Genomic DNA, 12,089 nt, shown 5'->3' with positions numbered 1-12,089 from the left:
GTACCAGAGGTGGTCGCAGAGGACCAGGCGGGCTTTGTCAAAGGTAGGCAGCTAACCTCGAACATCAGGTGCCTGCTGAATGTGATAATGACCCCATCCGGGGAGAGAATACCAGAGGTGATCGTGTCGCTAGACGCAGAAAAGACCTTTGACAGGGTCGAATGGAAGTACCTCATAGAGGTACTGGAGCGGTTCGGGCTTGGAACAGGGTTCACCTCCTGGGTAAAGCTCCTATACAACGCTCCCATGGCGAGCGTATGGACCAACAACACCAACTGTTGATTATTTGTTGGTGGGTGTAAATTTGATGAAAATGTGAAAAAGGAGAATAAAAATATTCTAAAGAAATACATGAAAATTCTTTAATAAAAATATTTTTAAAAAAATATCACACCAGAAAATAATTTACAATTACCCCTGAAACAATACTGCTCAATACAGTGAATGCAATACCCTTAACTGCTATCTTTATTCCCACTCAAACAACAAGGGTAAAAACTATCTCAACTCTCAATCCACTGTATTTACCAATGGCATGTAGGAATATTTTCTTTACAAGGATTTTCTTTGAGAAAGAGATATCTCTTGAAATCGCTTTAAAGAAAAGATCTGACTCCCATCAGACCCATGCAAATTTCTGGTTGTATTTCTTCAGAAGATGCTTCTGAGCTTGATTCAGCTCCTCCTTGCTCTCAGAAAAGTCTGTGTTGCTTTGAAGACTGTTAATCTCTTTTAACTGAACTGCAGTGAGCACAAAACTGCTTCACTTCTGGACACAGTTTCATTCAGATCAGAACTGAACTGCTTTCTCAAAATGCCGGAAGCCTTAAGCTCCACCCAACAACAACAACATCTTACGAAGCTGAAATCTAATTAACTCCACAGGGAATCCCCTTAATTAAAACAACATTCCATTAGCCCAAGCTTTTTAAGAGGCTTTAATTGCACTCCTGGCTTCCAACCTTTCAAACTGGGATTTCTTTGAAAACATGATTGCAGCAGTCACACTCACACTAACCCAGACATTTAACCCTCACTGCACCAAAGACACATAATACATCTGAAATTGCTACATTCATCACACTAACGCATCAGAAGAATTAATGTGCAATCTCACTCTCCAACAAGCTACCACATGCACCATTCTTCCCCCGCTCTGGCTCCTGTACAATTAGGTCAATATCTAACCAAATTGCCTATTCTTCCTGTAGCCCATCTCTAGAACCAAAGAATCCCTACAATCTGCACTCACCCTCTATAAAAGTACCCTACCTAGGTGCACTTCCCCACCCTAACCTCAACTAACCTGCACTTCCCTGAACACTATGGGGAAATTTAGCATGGCTAATCCACCTAACATGGATATCTTTGGTCTGTGGGAGGAAATCGGAGCACCAGAAGGAAACCCACGCAGATACGAGGAGAATGTGCAAATTCCACAGAGTGACCCAAGGCCAGAATTAAACTTGGGTCCTTGGCGCTGTGAGGCAGCGGTGCTAACCATCTGGTTCTCATTTGTGGAGACCAATACTGACGCAGTTGCCCAAGGTGAAGGGGATAGACCCCAGCATTGGGTGCCTCGTGAAACTGCATGTTAGAGTGAGACTAGCTGTATCACTCAAATATGCTGATTTTCCCAAAAGTGATCCTGCCCACAAAGAAATGGGAAATAAGGGAATCAACACAAAGGGCCCTTGTATTATAATGGGGGACTTTAATTACCCAAAAGTAGACTGGGGCACTGGTAGTGTGAAGGGCTGAGAGGGGTAAATGTTCCTAGATGTGCCGGTGAAAGTTTTCCACAGCAGTTTGTGTCCAGTCCAACAAGAAATAATGCACTGTTGAACCTGGTTCTTGCAAATGAGGTGGGCCAAATAGTGGGGGTGTCAGTGGGGGAAACATGCAAGAGACAGCGTTCAATCTATTGTAAAGGTTAGGATGATGGTAGAAAGGGACAATGCGCAACCCAGAGCAAAAATAATTAACTGGGGGCAGCACGGTGGCGCAGTGGCTAGCACTGGGACTGCGGCGCTGAGGACCTGGGTTCGAATCCCGTCCCTAGGTCACTGTCCGTGTGGAGTATCCACATTCTCCCTATGTCTGCGTGGGTTTCACCTCCAAAACTCCCCAAAAATGAGCTGGTTAGGTGGATTGGTCACACTTAATTGGATAAAAAATAATTGGGTACTCTTAAATTTAGCAATAAAATTTAAAAAAAAATAATTAACTGGGAGAGAACCGGCTTCAATGGGGCAAGAACGGAATTGGGCCGGACTGGAACAAAAGTTTGGCGGGAAAACTGTAGCTGAACAAAGGGCTACCTACAAAACAGAAATGGTTTGGGCACAGTCAACATATATTCCCTTAAAAGTGAAAGGTAGGACACAGCGGTTGAGGACCTCTGCCTTAGCGTGAAGCCTACATTCTAGGAGGCGCCTCTCCATTTATCCAACTTTACCATCAAGACTCCAAGGGTTTTCTCGTGCTCTTTCTCCGATGTGTGACACATGGTGAATTTATAACAGTTTGACCCTTGTCCTGATCTCTGTTAATCAGTAAAGGATACAAAATGCTCAATCATTGTCGTGAACCGCAACTAAATCCATTTTGTGTTGCTGCTGATCTGATTTCCCCCCATCTAATTAACCAAATACAAAGGAAAGGCAAAAGGGGACAGGAATGGGAGACAGCAGGAGCTTTTTTTTTGTGCCAGATGCAGTCCTGCCCAAGTTCCCCACTGACTGCACTTTAGACTGACGATTCCTACAATGGCACCTTTTATAGATGCTGCTGGTCAGAATCGAAAGAGACTTTGAACAGATTCAAGTGAACATTCACCATAAACGCCAAGCATTATTCTGTGGCACAAAAAACATTCCTTATTTTTACAGGAGGGGACTACCTCCTCAGTGTGGAAACTGGATGGAAATGGGATGAATTCTGATTGAAGCACTGGTTTAGTGACTGTGGAGCCTGACTTGAATCTTTCCTTGGACTGTTATGCTGTCACCGTGAGACTTGCAGCAGCACGTTTTGTTCTGCAGTTACTGTTCACCCTATTTGCTTTCAGGAGCTGGATCCTGGTAAGTGATTCCTTGGTTGAACTTATTATCCAGGTGTAGGTCCACCTTTAGCCTAGCTGTTGATATTTTGTGCTGACCCAAGGTGAAGACTTTTTGATGAGGGTGTTGGCTTAGGCATTAGCAGCGTGTGCTAGGTATGTGGTGTGGACAAAGAAATGATGTTTCTCAGTGTGTAACACTGATTGGGTGCTATTATGGACCCTCTCTTAACCACCCACAGCTTTACATGCATTCAGCAACAGAACAGACCCCACCACCAGTGGATTTTAAATGGATAATGAGCTCCTTTCGGGTTTGTTCCTGTTAGTGGCTTTGCTGTCTGAGTCTGTAGAAGTGTTTGGTGGTTTGTGGGGCTGTTTAAAGTTGGTGAGGTCACAAGGAGTGGTGCTGTTCATGGTGGAGACTTTGGTTCTCACTTGGTCAGACTATTTGCTCATGGTTACCCAGTCATGGTTCTGTAGTTACCACCCCCTTGGCCTGCAATGGGCAGAGGCAGCATCAACGTGTAGACAAGCTGATTGAAGAGGAAGGAGAGGAAAAAGGATAGGAGCCCATACCCACCCTGGGTCTTCAGAAAACATTTCTTACCTCAACCCAAGCCAGGAACATCTTCCAGTGCTGTTTAATGGTTCCTGGCACTCTTTATTTCAGGAGAAGAAGTACCTAGAATTCTCTCTGGTCACTGGGAAGCAGAGTGAATATGCGGCTTTGCCATGAGCTGCAGACATGTGGCTTTGTGTTTGCTGCATCTAAATGTCGTGATGTACAGATTCCAATCCATGAATGTGCTGTTGGTGTGCAACGATGTTCAGCACATCATTCAGGTGAAAATAAAGGTTGAGGCAATGGAAAAGTATCCCGCGCAGTTCTGGTCACCATATTGCCGGAAGGACGTAATGCTCTGGAGAGAAAATTCAGGGCTGCAGAGTTATAGCTACAAGGAGAGATCTGAGAGCTGGGGGTCATTTTCCTTGGAACAGAGAAGTCTGAGGGGTGACATGATTGAGGTATACAAAATTGTGACGGGTAGATATAGAGTAGACAGGACGGACCAGTTTCCCTTGGCAGAGAGTTCAAAAACCAGGGGTCATAGATTCAGGCTAAGTGACAGAAGGATTAGAGGGAAATGAGGAAAAACATTTTTTTAGCAGAAGGGAGTGGGTATCTGGAATTCGCTGCCTGAATTGGTGGTGGAAGCAGAGACTCTCAACTCTTTTACATAGTACCTGGATCTGCACCTTAAGTGCTGTATTCTGCAGGAAAGTGCGATTAGAAAGGGCTTCTGGGCAGCACGGTGGAGCAGTGGGTTAGCACTGCAGCCTCACGGCGCCAAGGTCCCAGGTTCGATCCCGGCTCTGGGTCACTGTCCGTGTGGAGTTTGCACATTCTCCCCGTGTTTGCGTGGGTTTCGCCCCCACAACCCAAAAATATGCAGGGTAGGTGGATTGGCCATGCTAAATTGCCCCTTAATTGGAAAAAATGAATTGGGTACTCTAAAAAAAAATTTTTTTTAAGTAAGGGCACCTGGGTGTCTTTGGGTCAGCAGTGACAGGATGGGCCGATTGCCCCTCTTCTGTGCTGTATCTTTTCTATGATTCAATGGTTCTAATACATTCCTGATAATTTACTGGAGCAATATATTGTGGAACCTACTTGGGATAAAGCTATTTTAGATCTAGTGTTGTGTAGTGAGGTTAATTAGTAATGTCATCGTAAAAGATCCACTTGGAAATAGTGATCATAATACAAATGCATTCTGAATTAAGTTTGAAAATGACATACTCCATCACATAAACCACATAGTTTTGAGGGAAGAACTATCTTTTTTTTAAAAAAAATTTTTATTCTCCTCCTTTTTCACATTTTCTCCCAAATTTACACCCAACAATAAACAATAATCAGTAACGAATGTAATGTCAATCCCCATATCAATAACAACAATCCCATCTTCCCACCAAACCCCCAAGCATTAGCCCACATGTTAACAAAAACAAATGACAAAGAGGAATCAGGAGTCACCCATAGTCACCATTAACACATACAGTCCCCCCTCCTCCAAACTCTTCCAGCCCCCAACCCCCACAATGTTCGATGTGATCCAATTCTCAAAAGTGCATAATGAATAACGCCCATGAATTGTAGAATGCCTCCATCCTTACCCTCAGTTATAATTTGACCTTTTCAAGCGTCAAGAATTCCAGCAGGTCCCCCACCCATGCCAGGGCACAGGGTGGAGAGGTTGATCTCCACCCTAACAGGATCCGCCTTCGGGCGATCAATGAGGCGAAGGCTACAACAGCCGCCTCCATGCCCGTTTCCAACCCCAGCTGGTCCGACACCCAGAATATGGCCTCCTGAGGACCCGGATCCAGTTTCACGTGCACCACTTTAGAGAGTACCCTAAACACCTCCTGCCAGTAATCCTCCAGCTTTGAACAGGACCAAAACACATGAACGTGGTTTGCGCCCCCCCCCCCCCCCCACAACGTTCACATACATCTTCTACCCCCTCAAAGAGTCGGCTCATCCTCACCCTTGTAACGTGCGCTCTATACACCACCCTCAGCTGTATTAGCCCCATCCTCGCACACGAGTTGGAGGCGTTCACCCTCCAGAGCACCTCACACCAGAATTGCTCCTCCATACCCTCTCCCAACTCTTCCTCCCACTTTGCCTTGATCCCTTCTAGCGGCACCTTCTCCTCCTCCAAAATAGCCCCGTAAACCGCCGATACTATCCCCTTCTCTAGTCCCCCTGTCGTCAGCAATGTGGAAGCCGGCTCTGCTGGGAAGCTCTGTATCTCCTTTCTGGCCAAGTCTCGAACCTGCATGTATCTAAATATTTCCCCTGCTCCAGCCCATACTTCGCTCCCAGCTCCTTCAATCCCGCAAAACAACCCCCAAGAAACAAATCTTTTAGTGTCCTAATTCCTTTCTCCTCCCATCTCCAAAAATTTCCATCCCACTTCCCTGGCTCAAATCTATGGTTCCCCTGAATCGGCATTTCCTTTGACCCTGCCCCAACCCGCAGTGCTTTCGAAACTGCCTCCAAATTCTCAACAAAGCTGTTACTACCGGACTCTCTGAGTATCTCCCCGGGCCGTCAGGGGGGGGGGGGGAAGAACTATCTGAGGGTTAACTGGGTAATTAGACGAAAAGGTCTGGCAGTAAATAAACAGTAGGAAGCAATTAAAGAAATAATTTAAAATGTTCAACTAAAATACATTCCAGTTAAAAACAAAAGGTTAACGAGAAAGATCCATCTGTGACTTACTAAGGGGATCAAGGATATAGTAGATTAAAAGTTATTTTACATATACATTAAGGGTAAAATGATAACTGATTGGTCAAGGCATTGCCATGGAAAATGAACTTAAATAAGGGTAATTAAGGAATGAGGGCAGAGTTGGCTGGAGTGGACTGGGAAAGGAGTATAGCAGGAAAGATGGTTGATCAACAATGACAGAGATAAATCAATCAGAGTTAGCCAAGGAAGTGAAGGATAGTATTAAACTGAATGAAAAAACATGTAATGTGGCAAAAATTAGTGGTAAGCCAGAGGACTGGGAAAGTTTAAAAAACCAACAAAAGATGACCAAATATAATAAAGAGAGAGAATATAAACTATTGGGATAAACTGGCAAGAAATATAAAAACTGACAGCAAGAGATTCTTTAAATATATAAAAGGGAAGAGAGAGGTCAAAATGAACATAGGCCCCTTAGAGAATGGGACTGAGGAAATAATCATGCGGAAGCATGATTTAAGGCTGGGGCTGGTTTAGCACAGTGGGCGAAACAACTGGCTTGTAAAGCAGAACAAGGCCAGGAGCGAGGGTTCAATTCCCGTACCAGCCTCTCCGAACAGGCGCCGTGATGTGCAACTAGGGGCTTTTCACAGTAACTTCATTTGAAGCCTACTTGTGGCAATAAGCGATTTTCGTTTTTCATGAAATGGTCGAGGAGATTAAACACATAATTAGTGTCCATCTTCATGGTGGAAGACACGAACAACATTCTAAAAATAGTGCAGAAGGTGAGTGGTGGGGGGAGGGAGGAAATAAATACAATTACTATCATTAGAGAAAAGGTATGAGGGAAACTAATGGGGCTAAAGGCTGATAAATCCCCTGGACAGGGTGGGTTGCATCCTAGGATATTAAAGGAAGTAGCTACAGAGATAATGGATGCACTGGTAGTAACCTTCCAAGAATCCTTAAATTCTGGGAAAGTCCCAGAGGAATGGAAAACTGGCAATGTAACACCATTATTCAAAATGGGAGGGAGAAAAAAAAGGTAACTATAGGCCAGTTAGCTTAACTTCTGTTATTGAGAAAATGTTAAGTCGATTATAAAGGATGTAATAGCAGAGCATTTAGAAATACATAATATAATAAAGCAGAGTCAGCATAGCTTCATGGAGGGGAAATCATGCCTGACAAATTTATTTGAATTCTATGAGATGGTAATGAGCAGGATAGCTGAAGGGGAACCAATAGATGTAAAAGGTGTTCAATAAAGTACCATACAAAAGGCTACTTAATAAGAGCCCATGGTGTCGGGGGTAGTATTTTGGTATGGATAAAGGATTGGCTAATTGATAGAAGACAGAGAATTGGGATAAGGGGGCATTTTCATGACGGCAACCTGTAACTAGTGGAGTTCCACAGGGATCCATGCTGGAGCCACAATTATTTACAATATATATTAATGACTTGGACAAGAGAAGTGAATGTACTATTTGTAGTGATCTGTATATCTGCATAACACTATTGCCAAGTTTCCTCTGGGAAGGCAAGTGGTAAGTGAGTGGGCAAAAACTTGATAGATGGAATATAATGTAGGAAATTGTGAAGTTGTGCATTTTGGTAGGAAAAATAAAGGAGCTGAATATGATTTAAATGGAGAAAGACTACAGAAATCTGAAGCAGAGAGAGATTGAGGGGTCCTCATGAAAAAAATCACAGAGAGCTAGCATGCAAGTTCAGCAGGTAATTGGGAAGGCAAATGGAATGTTAGTCTTTATTTCAAAGGAAATGCAGTATAAAAATAAGGAAGTCCTGCTGCAACAAGGCACAAGTTGGACCTAGAGAACTATGAAGCGTTTTGGTCCCTTTATCTTAGGAAAGATATACTGGCATTGGAGACAGTCCAGGGAAGGTTCACTCCATTAATCCCAGGTATGGAGGGATTTTCTTATATGAGGAGAGGTTAAGTAGGTTGGGCCTTCACTCATTGGAGTTGAGAAGATTGAGAGGTGACCTTGTTGAGACATACAGGATTCTCAGGGTAGATGTTGTGAAGTTGTTTCCTCTTGTGGAATAGTCTAGTACCAGAGGGCATAATCTCAGAGTAAAGGGTTATCTATTTAAGACGGAGATCAGGAGGAATTTCAGCTCTGAGGGGAGTGAATCTGTGGAATTCTTTACCGCAGAGAGCTGCAGAGGCTGGGTTGTTAAGTATGTTCAAGGCTGGGATACAGATTTTCAACCTGTGTTAACCAGGGTTATGAAAGGTGATTTGAAGATTATAGCAGATCAGCCATGATTTCATTGACGGCAGAGCAGACTTGATGGACTGACAGGCCTACTTCTGCTCCTGCATCTTATGAACTTCAAATCGAAGTTATATCCAGTTCTGGGACACCATGTTTTAGAAAGCGTTTGAAGGCTTTCCAGAGACGTGCAGAAATGACTTAGGAGGATAGTTCCAAACATGAGGATGTTCAGTTTCATGAGTATATTGAAGACATTGTGGCTGTTCTGGAATGTGTTCCCTGAGTGTGGTGGAAGCAGATTCAATTGTGCTTTTTAAAAGGGAATTGGCTAATAGAGTCATAGATGTTTACAGCATGGAAACAGGCCCTTCTGCCCAGCTTGTCCATGCCACCCAGTTTCTGTCACTAAGCTAGGCCCACTTGCCCGCATTTGGCCCTCTATACCCATGCTGCCCATGTAACCGTCTAACTGTTTTTTCAAGGAAAAATTGCACCCGCCTCTACCACTGCCTCTGCTGGCTCGTTCCAGATGCTCTGTGTGAAAAAAATTCTCCTCTGGTCTCTTTTGTATCTCTCTCCTCTCACCTTAAACCTCTAGTTCTAGACTCCTCTACCTTCGGGAAAAGAGTAAGAAGTCTTACAATACCAGGTTAAAGTCCAACAGGTCTGTTTCAAATCACTAGCTTTCGGAGCACTGCTCCTTCCTCAGGTGAATGAAGAGGTGGGCTCCAGAAACATTTTTATAGACAAAGTCAAAGATGCAAGACAATACTTTGAATGCAAACATTTGCAGGTAATTAAGTCTTTACAGAGCCAGAGAGAGGGTAATTAAGTCTCTGTAAAGACTTAATTACCTGCAAATGCTCGCATTCAAAGTATTGTCTTGCATCTTTGACTTTGTCTATATAAATGTTTCTGGAAGCTACCTCTTCATTCACCTGAGGAAGGAGCAGTGCTCCGAAAGCTAGTGGTTTGAAACAATCCTTTAACCTGGTGTTGTAAGACTTCTTACTGTGCTCGCCCCAGTCCAACGCCGGCATCTCCACATTCTGGGAAAAGATGTTGACTATCTACCTTATCTATGCTCCTCATTATTTTATAAACCACTAGAAGATCACCCCTAAGCCTCCTACGCTCCAGGGAAAAAGGTTCCAGCCTCTCCTTATAACTCAGACCATCAAGTCCTGGCAGCATCCTTGTAAATCTCTTCTGAATTCTTTCTAGTTTAACAATATCCTTCCTATAATAGGGTGACCAGAACTGAACACAGTATTCCATGTGTGGTCTTATCAATGTCTTGTACAACTTCAACAAGACATCCCAACTCCTGTATTCAATATACTGACCAATTAAACCTAGCATGCCGAATGCCTTCTTCAGCACCCTGTTCATCTCTTTGTTCTGTGGGTGGGTGGGTGAGTAAATTTGCAGACGATACTAAAGTCGGTGGTGTTGTCGATAGTGTGGAAGGATGTAGCAGGTTACAGAGGGATATAGATAAGCTGCAGAGCTGGGCTGAGAGGTGGCAAATGGAGTTTAATGTAGAGAAGTGTGAGGTGATTCACTTTGGAAGGAATAACAGGAATGCGGAATATTTGGCTAATGGTAAAGTTCTTGAAAGTGTGGCTGAGCAGAGGGATCTAGGTGTCCATGTACATAGATCCCTGAAAGTTGCCACCCAGGTTGATAGGGTTGTGAAGAAGGCCTATGGAGTGTTGGCCTTTATTGGTAGAGGGATTGAGATCCGGAGTCGGGAGGTCATGTTGCAGCTGTACAGAACTCTGGTCCGGCCGCATTTGGAGTATTGCGTACAGTTCTGGTCACCGCATTATAGGAAGGACGTGGAGGCTTTGGAGCGGGTGCAGAGGAGATTTACCAGGATGTTGCCTGGTATGGAGGGAAAATCTTATGAGGAAAGGCTGACGGACTTGAGGTTGTTTTCGTTGGAGAGAAGAAGGTTAAGAGGAGACTTAATAGAGGCATACAAAATGATCAGGGGGTTGGATAGGGTGGACAGTGAGAGCCTTCTCCCGTGGATGGATATGGCTGGCACGAGGGGACATAACTTTAAACTGAGGGGTAATAGATATAGGACAGAGGTCAGAGGTAGGTTCTTTACGCAAAGAGTAGTGAGGCCGTGGAATGCCCTACCTGCTACAGTAGTGAACTCGCCAACATTGAGGGCATTTAAAAGTTTATTGGATAAACATATGGATGATAATGGCATAGTGTAGGTTAGATGGCTTTTGTTTCGGTGCAACATCGTGGGCCGAAGGGCCTGTACTGCGCTGTATTGTTCTATGTTCTATGTTCTAACTCTCCCCAACTTCCGACCATTAACTGCCTACTACTAGGCTAAGCACCTGAAGATTTTTTTTTTTAAATCTTGTAGGGCTCCAGGGAAAGAACTGGAGAGTGGGTGAGTTGCTCTTGCAGATGGGCCAGCACGGACATTACGTCCTACGGTTGAATGACCGCATCTGATTTTATGATTCTGGAAAGTGCACTACCGTTACCATCTATACCAGATTCTCAACTTCTCACCGTTCATCACGCACTCAGTTAACATTGTTCAGTTTCTTCTGCTCTAAAGAATCTGCATTACATTTCATCTGCGACAAAAGTCTCTGTAAATCCTTGTTGGGTCTGGTACTGGAGGGAAGTCTTCACTCTTCACCTGGGCCCTGGCTCTTACCTGGCATCAGGTAACCTGTTCACTCACAGCAAAAAAACGCACCGACCTCCTCAGAAGACAAATATCAATTTATTATTGCGATGGCCGGGAATCGAACCCGGGTCAACTGCTTGGAAGGCAGCTATGCTCACCACTATACCACCAGCGCTCACTACAGAAGACAAACACGGGACACAACCGACAGAGCACCCTTCGTTGTCCAGTATTTCCCCGGAGCGGAGAAACTACAACATCTTCTTCACAGCCTTCAACACGTCATCGATGAAGATGAACATCTTGCCAAGGTCATCCCCACCCCCCCACTACTTGCCTTCAAACAACCGCGCAGCCTCAAACAAACCATTGTTTGCAGCAAACTACCCTGCCTTCAGAACAGTGACCACGACACCACACAACCCTGCCATGGCAATCTCTGCAAGATTTGCCAGATCAACGACACGGGTACCACCATTATACGTGAGAACACCACCCACCAGGTACGTGGTACATACTCGTGCGACTCGGCCAACGTTGTCTACCTCATGCGCTGCAGGAAAGGATGTCCCGAAGCGTGGTACATTTGCGAGACCAAACAGACGCTGCGACAACGGATGAACGGACATCGCGCGACAATCGCCAGGCAGGAATGTTCCCTTCGAGTTGGGGAACACTTCAGCAGTCAAGGGCATTCAGCCTCTGATCTCCGGGTAAGCGTTCAAGATGCTCGACAACGCAGAATCGCCGAACAGAAACTTATAACCAAGTTCCACACACATGAGTACGGCCTCAACTGGGACCTTGGATTCATGTCGCATTACATTCATCCCACACCATCTG

General features: G+C 44.6%; 1 protein-coding gene and 1 non-coding gene across 2 annotated transcripts in view; one reads left to right on the top strand and one right to left on the bottom strand.

The window, feature by feature from the left end:
* Positions 1 to 3,064: 3,064 nt before the first annotated feature.
* wdr55 (WD repeat domain 55) overlaps positions 3,065 to 12,089 on the top strand; it is a 165,108-nt gene continuing 156,083 nt past the window's right edge. Inside the window, exon 1 of the mRNA XM_072482905.1 lies at positions 3,065 to 3,083. The gene's annotated coding sequence lies outside the window, so the exon portion shown is untranslated. The remainder of the gene's footprint in view (positions 3,084 to 12,089) is intronic.
* trnag-ucc (transfer RNA glycine (anticodon UCC)) lies at positions 11,350 to 11,421 on the bottom strand. The gene has a single exon. It is a non-coding gene; the product is annotated as a tRNA-Gly (tRNA).

The sequence above is a fragment of the Scyliorhinus torazame genome, chromosome 18 (assembly GCF_047496885.1).
Source record: "Scyliorhinus torazame isolate Kashiwa2021f chromosome 18, sScyTor2.1, whole genome shotgun sequence".
Taxonomy (NCBI): domain Eukaryota; kingdom Metazoa; phylum Chordata; class Chondrichthyes; order Carcharhiniformes; family Scyliorhinidae; genus Scyliorhinus; species Scyliorhinus torazame.
This window is presented reverse-complemented; position numbering and strand designations above follow the sequence as displayed.